The sequence below is a fragment of the Podarcis tiliguerta genome, assembly GCF_965153285.1.
Source record: "Podarcis tiliguerta genome assembly, chromosome: 1".
Taxonomy (NCBI): Eukaryota; Metazoa; Chordata; class Lepidosauria; order Squamata; family Lacertidae; genus Podarcis; species Podarcis tiliguerta.
This window is the reverse complement of record NC_139534.1, coordinates 39,371,931-39,389,836: the sequence shown is the minus strand read 5'-3', so window position 1 is coordinate 39,389,836 and position 17,906 is coordinate 39,371,931. Positions and strand designations below refer to the sequence as shown.

General features: G+C 42.0%; 2 long non-coding RNA genes across 2 annotated transcripts in view; both read left to right on the top strand.

Annotated features, from left to right (window-relative positions):
• Positions 1 to 17,252, top strand: part of LOC310665022 — a 372,424-nt gene extending 355,172 nt beyond the window's left edge. Inside the window, exon 5 of the long non-coding RNA XR_014505148.1 lies at positions 17,199 to 17,252. This is a non-coding gene — a long non-coding RNA (uncharacterized lncRNA). The remainder of the gene's footprint in view (positions 1 to 17,198) is intronic.
• Positions 446 to 1,399, top strand: LOC310665192. Its single transcript, XR_014505255.1, has 2 exons — positions 446 to 765; positions 900 to 1,399. It is a non-coding gene; the product is annotated as an uncharacterized lncRNA (long non-coding RNA).
• Positions 17,253 to 17,906: the final 654 nt, after the last annotated feature.

The following is a 17,906-nucleotide window of genomic DNA, read 5'->3' as shown; positions in this document are numbered from 1 at the left end:
ATGGTACTCTGACCTCTAAAGAGGGATGAAAGCATATCCTGCTCTTCCTTCAAGGAGCTCAGAACAACACAGTATCACTGGAGGGCAGGGCAGGTTGAAAGATAGCATCTTGCTCTGGGCCACGTAAAGAGCTTTATAGGTCAGTCTATGAAGTGTTCACATCTAAACCCTGCATTTTATTGACTGTATCCCGTTTATTATTTTTGCTGGATTTGATCCAGAGTGGAACTCTGCTCAAAAGACACAGGACAGAAAAGGGGATGTGCGTTTTTTCTTATTCCTTTTTCCAACTGCAGCCTCCTGAAAGACTGATCTGGAAGATTGGGACTGTTAGGAAAACACTGGGACCTAATTTGAATAATAGAATGTCTGGCATCTGGTGGGCGGAGCTTTTGTGTTGTGCTCTGGAATCAGCCCCTCCCTTTGGGTGTTCAGTTAAGTTCAGTTAGAGCAGGCACCCCCAAACTCGGCCGTCCAGATGTTTCGGGACTACAACTCCCATCATCCCTAGCTAACAGGACCGGTGGTCAGGGATGATGGGAATTGTAGTCCCAAAACAGCTGGAGGGCTGAGTTTGGGGATGCCTGAGTTAGAGAGAGAAACTGTCATTCTTCCCTCATGAGGTTGCTTTAGTTTCTCTCAGACAGTATGCTTTTGTGTTAGTTTTCTTTGTTATTAAAGCTTTGTTTGACATATACGCAAGCCGCTTACATTGCTGAAAGAAAAGAAACTCTGCTGAAGAATGGTGGAATATCCTAAACTTGGGTGAGTGAGGGGATATTCCCAGTCTGACAGGAGAATTAATTTTTTTTAAATCACCTCCATCAACCACAACAGGGACACCCTCCAAAAAAGCATGGAGGGAGGATCTGGGAATATTACCTTTCTCCTTCCTCCAGCAGGTGCCTCCATTGCATCCCAATCTCTTCCTTCTGTGTAAAGCAGCTGGAGGACAAGGAAGAGAAGAGAGAGAATGAAAAAAGCTGTGAGTGGAGGGGGGCTTTCCCCATCCTTTGGCCACCCTGGGAAACTCAACAAACCTGCTGCACCTGGAACTGAGTGTGGAGGCTGCAGCTGAATGGGACACAGCTGTGGGCAGCCTGAGGAAATGCCATCCACCTGGGGCCTGCCCATTAACAGCAAGTCTAGAGGGAGAGACTAGAGTCTGCTGTTTCCAGGAGCTCTTCTCATGGTAAGACTTTTGAGGGTGAGCTGAGAGTTTGTTGGACCCTGAGTCAGAACCCAGAGGCTGTGAGGGAGGCTGTGTCAAAAGGAAAAGGATCTTGATTTTTTTAAAATTGGGTTTTATAAACATGAAAAACGTTACACAAACAAGTATACCAAGCTTTATCATGTCATTTGTGTATCACAAAAATAGCGTAATAAATATGGAAAAATATCTACAACATATGTTTCATTATTAGTGGTAAGTGTACAAGTTCTTGGTTCATGAATTGGTTAAACAATTAGGAAGGGAAAGAAGGGGGAATGGTGAGTGGTGTGGTTATGCTTCCATTATTCTACTTAGTGTGTGAGAGGGGTTCTGTCGGCTTTACTTGTAAGGGTTCTCTTACTATTCTCTTGTTGTATTTCCCTGGTGGTGAGAGAGGTTGGGGGTGGCTTAGGGTGTGGTTGGTTGTCTTTGGTTAGCTGTAGTGTGAATTGTTTTTGTGTGTGAGTGTGTATTTTTGAATCAGGTTAGCCAGATTGATTCAAATGCTTTCGGCAGTTTCTTGTTGTGGTCTTGTTGGGCTAATTTTTATATATTAGTAACTTCGCACTGAGGCGACATTTTTATATGTAACTCTGTAGTTTTGTGATACTTGTTTAAGTTGTCTGTTGTTGCTTCTTGTTTGCACACCGCTTAAAGATACTATCAATATATTAAGAGGTATAGCAATTAAATAATCAAATGAAAACCAAGGGCAAGCCTGAACTCAAAGCTTTGTTTTTACTGGTATCAGAGACCACTGCCACAAACATGTGATTAAGTAAACAAAAGCCCTTCCCACTAGGGTCTAATAGGTTTGCGTGGCTATAGATGTATTCTTTGACTCAGTAACATGCAGATGAGGGCAGTGGATTTCAGTGGAGTGTACACAAGTACAGCAGCATGAAGGATTGGAGTCTTACTTGGGTTTTTCATGCTATCTGAACTGATTTACATCTCCAGTGTAATAGTAGTCGTGTCCCAGCCAAAATTCTAAAGAACAGCAATTACAAGATAAATAGTGCAGTGCCTGCTACCGTTCACCTCGCAGGGTCATTTATAATGAAGCACTGGAATCCTCAAGAGGGATTACCAGGGAGCTGAACCAGTATTTAATGTCTGGCATCTTGAAAAATATATTGTCCAAAAGACCATGTGATTGCCATTAAAACAATCCCTTTGGACTGTTTGATTTAAGAAGCTGGTGGCAGGAGGCAAATTCTAAGCAGATGCAACTAGAACGCAAGGTTAACAACAGAGTGCCTAGCCATAAAAAAAAAATCCCTCTTTAACAAAATGTAAGCACACCAGCAGAGAGTCACATCTTTATCGCTACTCCACAACATAACCAACTTTGGAAGCACGTATGCATGCACACACTCCAAGGCAAAGTCAGCTTACATGTGTTTTATAACATGGTGAAAGCAGTAACAACTCCTCCGCGACTAAGGTTACTTCATATGCCAAGTACTGTTGAGTACTTCAAGTGTCAACGAAATGGCAAGTTCATTTGTCTTCTTGAATGCGGATCTTAAAATAGAGAAAGATCTTTGCTCTGTAAATGCAAAATGATAATTGAGCTGCAAATCTCAATGGCCGATTAAAATACAGAGGAAGAAAGTGGTGGCAGAGGTGCTGGCTAATTAGTCACCCCAAATTTCAGAGAGTTACCAGTTATGACACTACTAGATCAGCCTCTGGATGAGGAGTCATACCATGAAATCATATGAGAAAGTGTTTTATTTCTAAGCTTGGTTGCAACAGCTTTGAGGACATATGGAGTCCACAGTAATTCAACCACCTGTTGTGATGCTTTGCACATTTTCTAGTTGAGTGTCTCAATCTGGCCATCTTTTCTCAAGCCCAGAAACTCCTGTGTACAGACTGAATCCACCTGCATCTATGGTGTCTGCATAAATTTTCATGAAGAAAGTTGATTTTTATGTCCCTTCCTCTTCACAACCCAATTTGCTCCCTCCATTTTGAGTTATAGGGAGAGCCAGCGACACACAACCAAAGCAGGCCCATGTGTCTATATAAGTGCAAATAGGTTTCTGGGTTTGGACCCGGCTGTTTACTTGTTTGAGGCGGATTATCCAGAAATGGAAACAGTGCTCAATATGAATATACCTTCAGGTATACAGGTATATATACCTGTATATCTGAAGGAGCGTTTCCACCCCCATCATTCAGCCCGGACACTGAGATCCAGTGCCGAGGGCCTTCTGGTGGTTCCCTCATTGCGAGAAGTGAGGCTACAGGGAACCAGACAGAGGGCCTTCTCGGTAGTGGCACCCGCCCTGTGGAACGCCCTCCCATCAGATGTCAAAGAGATAAACAACCACCTGACATTCAGAAGACATCTTAAGGCAGCCCTGCTCAGGGAAGTTTTTAATATGTAACGCTGTACTGTTTTTAACACTTGATTGGGAGCCGCCCAAAGTGTCTGGGGAAACTCAGCCAGATGGGCGGGGTATAAATAATAAATTATTATTATTATGGAGATAATATTACTTTGTTCTTTTTTAAACAACTTTTCTTCTCTTTAATTTTTAAGGTTTTCCATGATTTGCTTCTCCTTAGCATTCATTTTCTCCATTCCTCTGCCATTACTCTTATTTAGGAATGGATAAAATGGTCAATTTCAGTTTCTCATTCCCCCCCCCCCAATCTTAAATTCACTTTGTCATCATCATCTTGCAATTTTATTTTTTTAAAAAGGGACCCTCCTAAAAATTGTCTGCATTTTAATGAACATTTCTCCCAATACGCACATTTTTGCAAACGGCTCCCCCAAACAGAATGCATTTTTGTATGTCCTTTTCATGATACCATGGGTTTTTATGGGCACTCCCCCTAATACATGCATTCCTGTACACATTTTTTTGGCTAGAAAACTGAACTGCAAAAATTGAAAAGTGTGAATTTTAAAGGAGAGCTTTGCTTTGGTTCACATACTATTTTGGAAAATTTGAAATGAATAGGTCACATCAGTGGTGTGCAGTGAATTTTTGTGTAGGGGAACAGTTAAAGGCAGAGGTGCCAGCTTGTGAAGGCAATGGAGGGGGGGGTGACTTCATGCACATGTCTTCCTGAAGTCATGTGTGTGAACATCGTGCCTCCCTCTCTAAGCTGGATAGAAGCTTCCTGGGCTTTGGGAAGGAGGTGCCGGGGAACATTTAGGGGACTAGCCTTGTCCACCGACTTTTACTGGTCCTAGAAATCCCTGTTTTGCTTTGTTTTAAAACTTTGCCAACATATCATTCCCCTTTCCTTTTACTCTTTTCTGTCGACCCCACGTTCTTTTTCATGTCCACTATTCTTCTGTTTATATCTCAATTGAATTGCAAGCCAGGAAACTTGTCATTTCATGTGTGTGTGCAGTGGCTCATATATTTTAGACCCTCTAGTTAAATGGTAAAGAAAAAAAGGGAAGTTGTGAATCATTTATAATTTTTCTGACTAGTATATAGCCACAACAAAGCAAGGTCAAAGAAGCAAAAAGGAAAGCATATTTTAAAAGGCTTCATCAATTAAACCAGAACATTGCTATTTGTGCTAAAGAAGAAGGAATAAAACTGCATAAGGTCATCATAATTACCAGGGAGCCTCCTTTTGTTTCATCAAATTCAAAGGCACAGTTTTGTTCCGGGTCATCTTCTTAATTTTACAGTGGCACAGAACTATCTACAATTATTCCAAAATACCTTCCTTGATTAGCTAGTAGTAAGTAATTCAGTAGTCAGTGGGTTGCTCAAGATGTGTTCTTTTTTTCAAAGTGGAAGTTCAATATAACTTAACTGTTAAAGAAACTCAGTGTTCCAAATAAAATTGCCATGCATCTGTTGCCAAAGTACATGTGACACTAATTACATATCTTAAGTTGTATGTTTGTCCAGATGCAAATTGATCGGGCTACCAAATCTACAGAGGGTGGAGGAATTTAACCCTCTCATCCTCTATCACGGTCTAGATGAAAATTGCCCTTCCAAAATTGCTACTTGCATGAGAGGAAAGATTCCATTAGTGCAACACTGGAGGGGGAGGGATTTTTCTGTGTGTCACCTTTTCTCTTCGCACCACCTGCCCATCACTCCAGAACCTAATTGAGCTCTACTGAGCCTGCTATTTGCATTTGAAAAAAGATTCACACAATATAACATTTAGTATGTGCAGTTTGGCCCCGACAAATTCAAATGAAGACAATAAAGGAGAAATATAAAAGTTGCCTTAGTTTTCTGGGAAGGAAGAGAGAAATGCACACATTAAGGCACACACAGGTGGATGGTACCTCCCCCTCCCCCTTTGCTTCACACTAAATTGATCCCTATAGTTTCAGATAGCAAATGTATTGTTAAAAGCAAGTACATGTCAAATTATTTTCAGCATCTTAGGGGCTGAAGAAGACTAACTTTTCGCTAGTCAGGATGGGGTAGCTATAGAGATTTAATTTGAGTAAAAAGAACAAGGTTGGTTTAACAAGAATGAGGAATTCTATTGAAATACTCTCTGCAACTTCTAGCACCTCCCAAGAATCAGATTTATTTAAACTGTTTGGGCTTTGCATGACCATTTTGGTGGAAAGGGATGTGGGATAGCAACTATCTATCCATATGCTTCTTATTACCCCATGCAAGCTGTAAGTAGAGATGCCATATTGGAGGGACATATGCACAACTTCCCTCTTGCTACATTGAAGCTCTGCAACTTGAGCTTCCTTAAAAAATGCATAGTTGAAATTATTATTGTACTGTACAGTGCTTATATCCCACCTTTCATCAAGAACATGAGGTGGCATACAAGGTTCTCCTCCTCACCTTTTTATCCTCACAATAACTCCTGTGAGGTAGATTAGGCAGAGAGAGAGTGACTAGCTCAAAATCAGCCAGAGAACTGAAGAAAGAATTGAATCCTTGACACCCAGCTCCTAGTTCAATCCACTAACTAACAGCTACACCTCACTGTCTCTCACATTGAAGATAATTAAAGTAAAATATAATTACAGAGGAATAGAGGAGGTGATGATCTTGTAAATATGTTTGAACCAAGCTAATTTATAGGTCAAAATGTGCACTTTGAATTGTACCCTGAAGGCTGCAAGCCTGCAAGATGCCACATAAGCAGGGAAGCATGAAGTTAAGCCAAAATGCTCGCTATTGCATTCCATGAAAGCAGAATATGAGGGGGGAAAGTGCTACTGGGAGCCTATCCTGAGCCATCACAACAAAATTGGATAGGAATAATAAGAAATGAATATTCAAGCAAAATAATGAATGAAGAAAGCGACTGAATGGCTGATTTTCAAGTAATGAGCATAGTCAATTTCCTCACATTTTATACAGCACAAAACAAGTTTCCATCAGGAAAGTCACAAGGCATATCCCTTTCCAGATGTTTTATTGAATTATTTAAATACATGAGTCTATTAGCACCAATTCATGTCAGCGCTACACTTCAGGTGTGAAACGATCTTAAACGAATATCAGATAAAGGATGGACCTGTTGCAGCAATAGATTTACTGTTATGGATTTAAGAGGTCTCCACTGTATTCACATTACTTTATTGCCATTTAGTGCACTCTAATTAAAAATAAAAAGACTTCTCCTTGCCTTCCCCCCTCTTGTGCATTTCTGGAGTGATTTAGCTTTAAAGCGAAAGAGCAAATGACAGATCACAGGAAAATGTTAAACTATAAATCACCTACTTCTCTGTACACACTGACTATTTATGAGGTTGGAGGGTGAATTCTAGTTAAGTTTCCAGGCATTTGGATACATTAATTCACCTGCGTCACTGTATCCACCATGCACCACACTTCTGTGGATGTTGGTTACTGCCTTACTGAAAACCTGCCAAACATTTAGCAGGTCCTTGCCGGTTCCAACTGAGCCATGTTGCAGCCTGGCAGAATGACTGCAGGGGGTCACTGAAACATGCAATGCATAGCGGTATCAGTTCAGGTTGCTAGCAATGACCTCTGGTCATTGTAAGGGAAGAACAGACAGGAGGACAAATCAAGTTTATCCATATTTTAGAGGTGTTTTGGTTAGAGGTGGGCTCTAGCTTTTTCTGGGGGCGGGGGAACAAAAAGAAGCCGGCTGTAAAGCCAAGGGAGAATGAGAGAAATACTGCCAAGATTTCAGGGAGGAAGGAGTTTGTTTGGCTTACCTTCCATCAAGAGCAGAGAACCTCAGGCCTAGGGGCTGAATGTGACCCTTGAGGTCTCCACAGGATTCCCATCACACTTCTTTCCCAGGCCCACTGCCTGTTCCCAGCCACACCCATAAGCAGCCTTGCTTCACAGTCTCCTTGACTGTTTATGCCTGACTAAAATATGTCCTTTAATTCCAATAACTGCTTGCCTGGATGAAGAATAGTGAAGGGTGTGTGTGTGTATGTAGAAGCTAGCATAGCATACATGAAACAGTTACATTCATTGTTCTTCCCACTTTTGTCTCTGGTTCCACACACCCCTGCCGTGGCTCCTGAAAGGTTGCTCAGAAGGTACTGCACCCCTCAGGCTGAAAAAAGTTAACCACCCCTGCTTTACATAGAGTCATAGAGTTGCAAAGTACCCCGAGAGTCGTCTAGTCCAACTTCCTGCAATGCAGGAATCCATAACTGAAACATCCATGACAGATGGCCATCCAACCTCTGCTTAAAAACCTCCAAGGAAGAAGAGTCCACAACCTCCTGAGGGAGTCCATTCCACTGTTGAACAGCTTTTACTGTCAGAAAGTTCTTCCTGATGTATAGTCGCAATCTCCATTCTTGTAACTTGAATGCATTGGTTCAAGTCCTACCTTCCAGAGCTTGCTCCATCTTCTACATGAAGAAGGCTATTATATCTCCCCTCAGTGTCCTCTTTTCCAAATGTCTCAAACATTCCTCATAAAGCAGACAAAGGCACCACCCAATTGTGCTGATGCTGGTGTACCATGGCTCACCCCGTCGCAGGGATTCGAACCGCTGTCCTTCCAATTGGCAAGCCCTAGGCTCCGTGGTTTAACCCACAGCGCCACCCTGAAAACAAATCCCAGTAACCTCTGAAGCAGTTAGGTTTAGTAAATGTAAATAGGCTTTAATAATAATTAATGAATAGCATCAAGATCCAACAGTCAATGTTTATTTTGCTTAATAAGTGGGGTCACAGTCTTTTAATCCTGCTTTCCCTTTCTACACTGCTATCTGTGCAGAGCTAGACATGTTTTTTTAAAAAAGTTAAAATAAGTGATCTCTCAAACGATGTGCAGAGCAGCATAATGTTCTGGACAACAGTTATTTTATCCTATGTTTATTATGTTAATTTGCTGCAGATTTTCAGTATATCTGTAGCAAAGTGGATCATTATAAGAGCCTCTGCTCATCATGGAAAACATTTCTGTTTGTTTTTCATTATCTCTTTCTTGTAGCAGCTGATTTTTCAATATTCATAAAAATAAAAGGTCCATTGTGCAGTGTATTATACACTCCTGCCAGAATCTGCTTAGTTTCCCCTCTGAAAGCTGAGCGAATCCTGCTTAGCATTATATGGCTGTCCTTAGCTCTCTTTTTAGCAGTGGCTGCCAAACCATTTGGAATTACTTGCTGTCTTTGTAACTTACACAAATGCCTGCTGGGGACTGAGATTAATACCAATTCACAGTGTATAACCTTTCCCACCTGCTCTCACTTTTACTATTAGGATTGCCTTTTCCTGGGAGGAACAGTAAAAGAGGGTGATTTTCCTTGTTAAAGGTTGTCCTGGTTAAAGGATATTCTTTCAGCACCATTCCATAGTTTCTTGTTTTCTTTCTCTCCTTTGTTGATCCAGCTGTCTTTACAAGTTCCAAGTGTTGCCTTGTTAGATTAAAGCAGACTGAACTGAAAGGGGGGGGGGACCTAAATGCAAGCATCCCTGCAAGTCTTGCCAGCTCTCATTCACTCTGACTTGAGCAAGCCTATGCCTAGAGATATCCACCATGAATTGGGCCGATAAGGTGGCTTGAGAATAGCCTGTTTTCCGTGGAGTATAAAGAGAGGAAAAATTTCCACTAGCCATTAATTGTCCCTTCTAAGTTCTTATGCACCACTCTTCAGCTCCTCCTATTCAGGAACTGTGACAGGTGTTTAATAATGAATAATAGTGAAGTGTTAAATTGTATGTATATGAAGTCATTTTTCCTGATCACCGAAATTCCCCCCAAAAAACCCTTTAGCAGCTGCACGTTAAATTCTGCAGGTTATGCCGCCAGAAAAGAATAATTCCTAACCCATAGAGCCATTCATGTATCAATTTAAATGCATTTGTCTGTGTGATGGAATAAAGCAGCTACTCTGTGAATGAAAAGCAGAGGAAAAGAATAATTCATCTAACCTTCACAATGGAAGAAAGTGGATGAGAATATGGTAATTATCTCAATGAAGTTTGACTGGGGCTCTAGTTTCATTACTCATGGAGGAAGCTGTGATTTCTTTTATAAATATAATCGTTTAGAACCGTTCTGTTCTTCTTTCGGTTAAGCAAATAATAAAGTGCTTTAAGGAACTTTATGACAGTTTTGTTTTCATAGATGATGGGAGAGAATCAGGGAAGCATGTGCTTTCTTTCTAGGAAAATGAGGGGTCAAATCTAAAAACAACATTCCGCCCCCTAATCCTATAATGATTGGGTCTTTCCTAGGCCTGCTCGCAAGATATAAGTGTGGTTATTGAAATGCATGGAATGGAGGGCAGGATTGCATCCACACATCCTGCTCCCAACCTCTGTACATGCAGCTGCAGGTATAGACAGAGGCTGGATCTAGACACATCAAAGAAGCGCTTCAGTTAAAGGCATTGTAAACTTTGTATGAGAAATCAGATTGGCAAAAACGGAACTCCACAGCGCCATCTGGTGTCACAATGTTAGAATGCATATACAACATATATAAAGTGCTTTTTCTTTGCCAATGTAGCTGAGTCCGGAGCCTGTGCATGTGTGAACATGCATGCAATTGGGAATTCTGCCATTTTCAGTATTCCCTTTTGCCTGCAGGCTGTGTTCACACCAGCTAGCATGATCTTGCTGCAATCTCCTATTCCACACGCTCATAAAACATATCTCTTGTGAGCAGGGCTTCTCTAGTTACACAGCAGCTGGTTTAATATGTTATTTATTTATTTGATAAAATTTACACACCGCTTGAGTGTAAAAAATAATAATCCTCAAAGCAGTTTATAAAAAGATAACAATGAAATAGAGAAAAATTAACAACCATACTGTAAACATACAACAATTAAAATGTTAAAACAGATTAAAATTAGCATAACTTTCTAAACATATGGGTAGATGTTATAGAGAAATAGGCTGAGTGTCACCAGCAGACTGATGGCGCTCCAAAACTCCTAATGTCCACTCCCAACAGCTTCGTAGAAGAAGATGCCAAGGACCACTTTATTCTTATTCCATATTTTTTTCAGGGTTAAAATCACATGAGCAGAAATGAGCCTTGGTGACCTCTTGCACAAAGTACACATTGAAGGCTACATGTCAACCAGATCCAGGGATGTTATGTGGCAGAGGCAGCTTGTCTTGTTTTGCCACCGAGGCAAAACAGGAAGGAGCTGTCATTTGCCCGCTCCCACTTGACACTGCCACTGCAGCCTCACTTACCATAATCTCATGAGGCTTTCATGAGATCTCCCCAAAACCCAACAGAACCAATTCTCCTTGCTTCTCTGGTGGCAGCCAAAGGGCTTTGGTTTTTGCTTTGTTCCTGTTCCTTTTGTACAGAGGCTTAGATTTTCCATTTTCCCACTGAATCTTCATCTCCCCCCCCTCCCATTTGTAAAGCTTATCTAATCAGTTTTTATAATCGTGCCATCTGAACCAGGAGTGGGGGTGGTTTCAGCAATAAAATGGTGAGGCGGGGAGACCATGCCATTATTCCTATCCAGGCTGAGAGTCCTTGTGGCTTCTTATTGTAAAAGAGGAAAAAAGAGTTTCACTCACAAAAATTTGATGTCACATCTAGCGTGACCCTTGACAATGCTGCTTTAAGTGCATATATTGAAGCTTGCTCCATTTTCCTTTGTTCCTGCATAGATAGGTACCTTCCCTTTGTTCTTCACTTGGAAATAACACTGGACAAAAATGAAACGTACGCTGAAGAAAGGCCTGAGGATAGCATGTCCTCAGCCCAGAACAAATGGAGGAAATTTCTCAATAAAACTATCATAATTTGCTTTATAACAGAGTTTCCAGACTGGCTTTCTGGCTTGGCTTCTCTCTCATGCCTTTACCTTCACTTTCTTTTTCTTGGTTAAAAACAAACAAACCCAAAACCAATCAATGTCTCAAATCTACTTACAGCTTGTTATCTGACTGGCTGAAGTCCTTACTCTAGGATAGTGCTATTACAGTTCCAATTTCATTAGACCACTCCCCTTCTCCAGTGGGTGGCACTGTGGACGTGCATCTGGGACCTCCCAGTGACCCAGCAGTGGGCAGAGGGAATGCTGCCCATGTCATTAGGACTCCCAGCTGAGTCACGCCCCCCGGCCAACCAATCAGGTTAGCCAGGGGGCATGGCCAATGCTGTTTAAACTGCAGCGTGGCTGAGGGCAACCTCCATTTGCCTCCTTGTTGGGGCTCTTTGCTGTAGTCATCGCCTTTGTTCACTGCTCTCAAGCAGCCACTTTGCCCAGGCTCCATCAGCTACAAGGCAGCTATAATCCCCGAGATCAACTGTGAAGCAGCTCCTCTGTCCTCGCATTTGTCTTATCGGAGAGCTTGTGTACTAGCAAAGCACAGCATGGTCAAGGGCTGGAGAGTGCCATTAAAGTTCCAATATCATTAACAGATTTTCTGCAGTTCTTGAATATAGATCGTTCGAGCACTGTGCTTTAAGAATAGCTACCCAACTTTAAGCATTCACTTTATACATGAAAGAGAATGTGCCTTTTGCAATATTTGCACACATACATTTCCCACCACTCCAAAGCGGGGGGGGGGGGGGGATGCATTTTCTATAATTTGAGTCAGTATCATTATTAATATAAAGACAAGATGGGGGTACTGCAGTAGCCATAGCAACAGAATCAGGGAAGGAAGAAGAGAATGGCTAAGATCTCTGTGTGTGTGTGTGTCAGGGCTTTTTTCAGCCAGAACTCACTGGAACTCAGTTCCAGCACCTCTCAGGTGGCCACCATTACTATTATAAGAGGTGTTCATGGTGAGTTCCAGCACTCCTTTTCTAGAAAAATAGCATGTGTATGTGTGTGTAGACAGACAGGGGAAGAGAGAGAGGTGTATGAGAGAGGATACAATATTAGAAAAGCCATCCAGACAATTCTAAACCAGCAAGTAATATAATCTGTTGGTCAATTATTGCTCATATCTCATTTTTATAGTAATTTTGATCCAGAGTTGCACATAACAAAGGATGCCCCCCATAGGCAGAGGCACGGAGGCAATTTTCACCAATTCCTTATTCTTGCTGGATTCCCCTATGCCCTCCTGTCTGCTCCCAGAAATTGAATGACCCTCAGAACACCACAGGTGATTATACTAGGCAGGGTCAGTCCACCCATGAGACAAGGTGAGGCGCTCACTTCAGGAGGCAGGATCCATAGTGGCAGCAAATCTGGCCTACAAAGGAATGCATCACCAGCTGCTGTTGCCACAGTGGCAGTAATGGGGACCAGATCATCTGCCTCCTCAACAGCCCCCTGCCCAATGCTGCCTCTACAGCAGCCTCTTGGTGAATAGGAGGCACTGCTGGTACCCTCCTAGGGAAGAAATAGTGGAGGCTGCCCTCTGGGATCTCTCTTCAAGTATCCCTGCTGCTGAGGAAACATTTCTAGAATTGTGCTGTTGTTAAGCATGTCACAGCAAAAGAAACAGACCAGTATGAAGTTGTGATGACATCAGGTTTGTATACCACATTCAAAAACGCTAATTAATTCAAGCTATCTGCTTTGTGTATATAAAGCCTTTAAAAAGGCCAGGCATGGGACCCTAATTAAAATCTATTAAAAACAGTAAAAAATATAGGAAACAATTATGACAACATACTAATATATTTTCAAGAGAGCTGAAACTAACAGAAGCTTTAGGTGCGCAATACTTCTTTGTCTATCGGTGAAAACCACCCTCAGTTAACGCCTTTTGTTTTAAGAACAACTAGAATGAAAATGCTAGACTTCCATGCAGCACATTCTGATCAATGAGCCAAATAATGAAATTCTATTAGCCTTATATAGTAGCAATAACAGAGGGGCCGAGCAATCTAAAACCTGGCTGGGCAGTGGCAGGGACAGTCCCATCATTTGTACCAGCCAGAGAAGCAGAGGGTAGGAAAAAGGCAGCTGTGAACTATGTCAGCCTGGAGTTGGCATGCCGACTGGGCCTGTACAGGGCCTGATGCTGTCAAGTGAAAGCAGTGGGGTTGGCTTGGGATCCAGCAGATCCCAGGCTGGCTTTGCCCCTTTTTCTGGTTCTTTCCAAAGGCTACCACAAGCAAAATGTGCACCAGCTGTACTTCTGCCTCTACCTGCAGTGAGCAGGAATTACTCCATTAGTATTTACTCTACTAAGGGACGAGGGTGGCGCTGTGGGTTAAACCACAGAACCTAGGACTTGCCGATCAGAAGGTCGGTGGTTCGAATCCCCGCAATGGGGTGAGCTCCTGTTGCTCGGTCCCTGCTCCTGCCAACGTAGCAGTTTGAAAGCACATCTAAGTGCAAGTAGATAAATAGGTACTGCTCCAGGGGGAAGGGAAACGGCATTTCCGTGTGCTGCTCTGGTTCTCCAGAAGCGGCTTAGTCATGCTGGCCACATGACCCGGAAGCTGTACGCCAGCTCCCTCGGCGAATAAAGCAAGATGAGTGCCGCAACCCCAGAGTCGGTCATGACTGGACCTAATGGTCAGGGGTCCCTTTACCTTTACCTATTTACTGTACTATATTACTAATTCAATAACCAAGCAGTCTGGTCAAAGAGGGACAGATCACTGTGTCCCTCAACTGTTTGGCAGAGGGTGAGGAGGTTCAATGCTAGTAGCCTCTTAGCAGGCTAATACAAACGTTTGCAGGTTCTGTTGCTCAGCCAAGAACCTCCTGCTCCACAACTGGTCTTTCAAGCAGGGCACTTCCTAATCAACAACTTGAATTGGAATTTGAGGCATCTGTAGGTAAGTGCCTCCACTTCTGCTCACCATCCTGCCCTCTCATCATGCTCTCTTGCCTTTCACCCAGCTCCCTTTTATCTCCCACCACCAAAGAGGTAAAGCTAGGCTAGAGATCTGCTTCTCCAGATCTTGCTGAAGTTTACTGTTTAGATTTGCCAAATTCGTGGCCTAAAATTTTGTTGTATATTAAAGCTTTCTAACAACCAGTTCCCAAAGGTTTTCACTAAAGGAAATTGGAGAAAAACGTTTACCTTGTGGTAGGTCACAAGAGACGGTTGAACAAATTCCAACTGGACTCATAGTTTCACTGGAACCAAGTGTTAAAAAACTTCAACAAGTTAAAAGTTTATCTACAGTAGTCTTTATTTTAAGTGGTTTGGTCCTTTGGGTTCTGAAAAAGAAATCTCCGTATGTAATACAATTGCCAAATGTTGCTCTTAAGAAAATAGCAATTGGTTCAATTTAGCAGTAGGAAGTGTGGCTAATGTGCACCTCACCTTCTGCTACAGTCGAAGCAAACAGGGCAGTGATTCCAAATGGCTCTTTGATTAATGATCACAAAAACTTCATGATTCCTTTACTTGGGTGAACAGCTTTGGTGAAAACAGCAGTCCGCAGGACCTCAAAAGCAGCTGGATTTCATTGATTAAGAATGAAATAATAAAGTATTAATTTTACTAAACACAAATCCATCAAATAGCAGATCCCCAATGATGGGGGCAGGGGATGTTGGGAATCTGCACCTGGTTTTTCAACTGCTAACATAATTTACAACTGCATAATTTATATTAGAAAAATGATATTCAGAGTAGCTATCAAAGATAAAGATATATCGCAGAAGGGTTCTTGCTTCTATTTTAGAAGGTTGAACTATTATTTGGGTAATGAAACGACGATAGAATGGTCATCAATGTTTCGGAAGGTGGACATGAAAGACCAGCAAAGAAAACCAGAAGGGAAATAACATTTGTCTCAATATGTCTGATTATTGCATTCAGTGGAAAAATTAAGCCACCTTTAGGATGAGGTAAATGTTTTCCTGTAACTTCAGATAAATAAGTTTGTCTTATTGGATAAGTGTTTGCCAAATTTATGGACAACTGTAAAAAAAACCCATATTTTAGATTCCAAGTGGAGAGGCAGTCCTGATATTTCACACTTTAATCCAACCTCTTAAATGTACACTTGACTAACGAGGCTCAGTATATCAACCGAATTCTGCCTGAATGCTGCTGTTTGGAATGGGCATGGGGGGGCGGGGAGAGAGAGAGACTCATACATCAGAAATTGCCATGAGTTTTCCTATTCAATATGTATATACATTTTCAAAATACAAAGAGCAAAGAAAGCCATATTTGTCAGGGGCAGTGGGGTGGGAGATGAGCTATTTATAAAGCAAGAATCTGAACACAGGACAGGAAAACTAACGAGTGTTTGTTTACGTGAAGGTTCAAGCAGCTTCACTTGGGTTCTCAGCTCCAAAGTAGAGGATACACAAATACAGTAGGTCTCTGGCAACTCAATTCCTAACTGCAAACAACAGGGAAGAATAAGGACTCACCCTCTGCCTGCGCAAAAACACTCTCTCTCAAACTCCTCCTCCCAGGCCCAACCCAGCCTCTACCTGCATCCCATGATAACTCTTGCTCTCCCTCTCGGCTCTCCTCCTCCCACTGGGTCCACCCTCTGCCTGCACAGTATTGAGAAGAACCTCAAATACGTGAAAAAAGGTGTCCCGTTTAAAGTCCACACATGACAGGGGACACTTTTCTCAAAAAAAGGATGATCACATTTTTCTAGGGACAAGTGGCAGCCCTAGCTATGGATCATCTACTTGGAATAATTCAGACCCTTAATCAGCATTTATACTTGGTTTTAACATTTCAGGCCTTAAATGGTCTTAAATAAATGATAGGAGGTAACTATAGTGCTGGATTATGAACATGTCATATCCCACATTTATATTTATGCTAGAAGCTAGAATGGTTTTTTCTTTCTATCTAGACTGATGCCCAAGTGACGCTGTCATTACCTTTTGTCCTGGTATAAAAATGCTGCATATTTATCAAAAGCAGGCACCACAAGGAATATAGATAGATACACACATGCAGATAGACAGAGATACACAGGCAAACAAAATCAGAGGGTGAAATAGAGCAAAGTTTCTTTAAAAACACTCCCTCCCCCAGCAGCAGTTTGTTCTTTTTAAGAGCAAATGGAACTGCAGACATTAAAATTAAATCAGAGCAATTTCATGAAAGGAACAAAAAATGTCAAGACCAGTGAAACACATGCATAACTACATAATGAAGAATCCAAAAGGAAAATTGGCTAGGAAAAAAAGAACATATGTGAGAAAAGACTATTCTTGAAGTCTACTGTGCAGTAGCTATCTCAAAGCCTTAAAAATATATGAAATGAATTATCACCCTCTACTCACTTCATACCACTTATAATGAACATCAGGGAAAGGCTTTTTCTAATGCAAGAAAATTCTATCCATCCATCCCTATTTTGAGGCTCATTCATCTGAGGTAAAATTCATTTTCATTTCTGATTTTGAGAGCTTCATAGGGGAGGATTGCTTATTCCTTTAAAGCAGATTCAAAGAATATCCTATATGTTGTTGACTGTCATTTTATAGTACAGTGGTACCTCGGGCTACAGACGCTTCAGGTTACAGACGCTTCAGGTTACAGACTCTGCTAACCCAGAAATAGTACCTCGCGTTAAGAACTTTGCTTCAGGATGAGAACAGAAATCGTGCTCCGGTGATGCTGTGGAAGCAGGAGGCCCCATTAGCTAAAGTGGTACCTCAGGTTAAGAACAGTTTCAGGTTAAGAACGGACCTCCAGAACGAATTAAGTAGTTAACCCGAGGTACCACTGTAGTTCGTGACAAATTTTAGAACTAGGGCAGTTTCGAAATCACAGGTACAATATGAGTGCCCCTAAACCACAGTTGGGCTAGGTTAGTCAAGAGGTTGCCACTAGGCAGCTGTTCCTACAACTGCCTGGCCTTTTCAAACAAACCTAACTTTTGAAGGGAAGGAAGATGGCCAGCAGAAAAGAGCTTGTAGGCCTCATTCCTAAGGACTGTGTACTCCCGAGGGTTTTGTTTTGTTTTGTTTTGTTTTGTTTTGTTACTGGGATACATGGAAATGTAGTTAAGTCACATCCCTATCCACTGCACAGACTTTAAGAATGAAACATACAAGGCCAATAAATGTCATGAGCCAGCCTTGTCCACCACCAGTCCCCTGCTCCCTGGCCAAGATCAGTCTCCTTGGGAAGGCTGAGACTGGATGAGGGCAACCGCCCTTGCAGACCCTCCAAGTGTCACTATTTTCCAGGACATGGCTGGATCTACAGAAGCCATCCCAGTTTCTGATTTGATATTGGAATGTCCCGCTTTTCCTTTGGACGTCCCTATTATCGGAGAAATGTGGGAGGGTAATTGAGTTATGCGACCCCTGAGCCAAGAAGATAAGTAACTATACAACCTTTAAAGGTAAAGGGACCCCTGACAATTAAGTCCAGTCGCG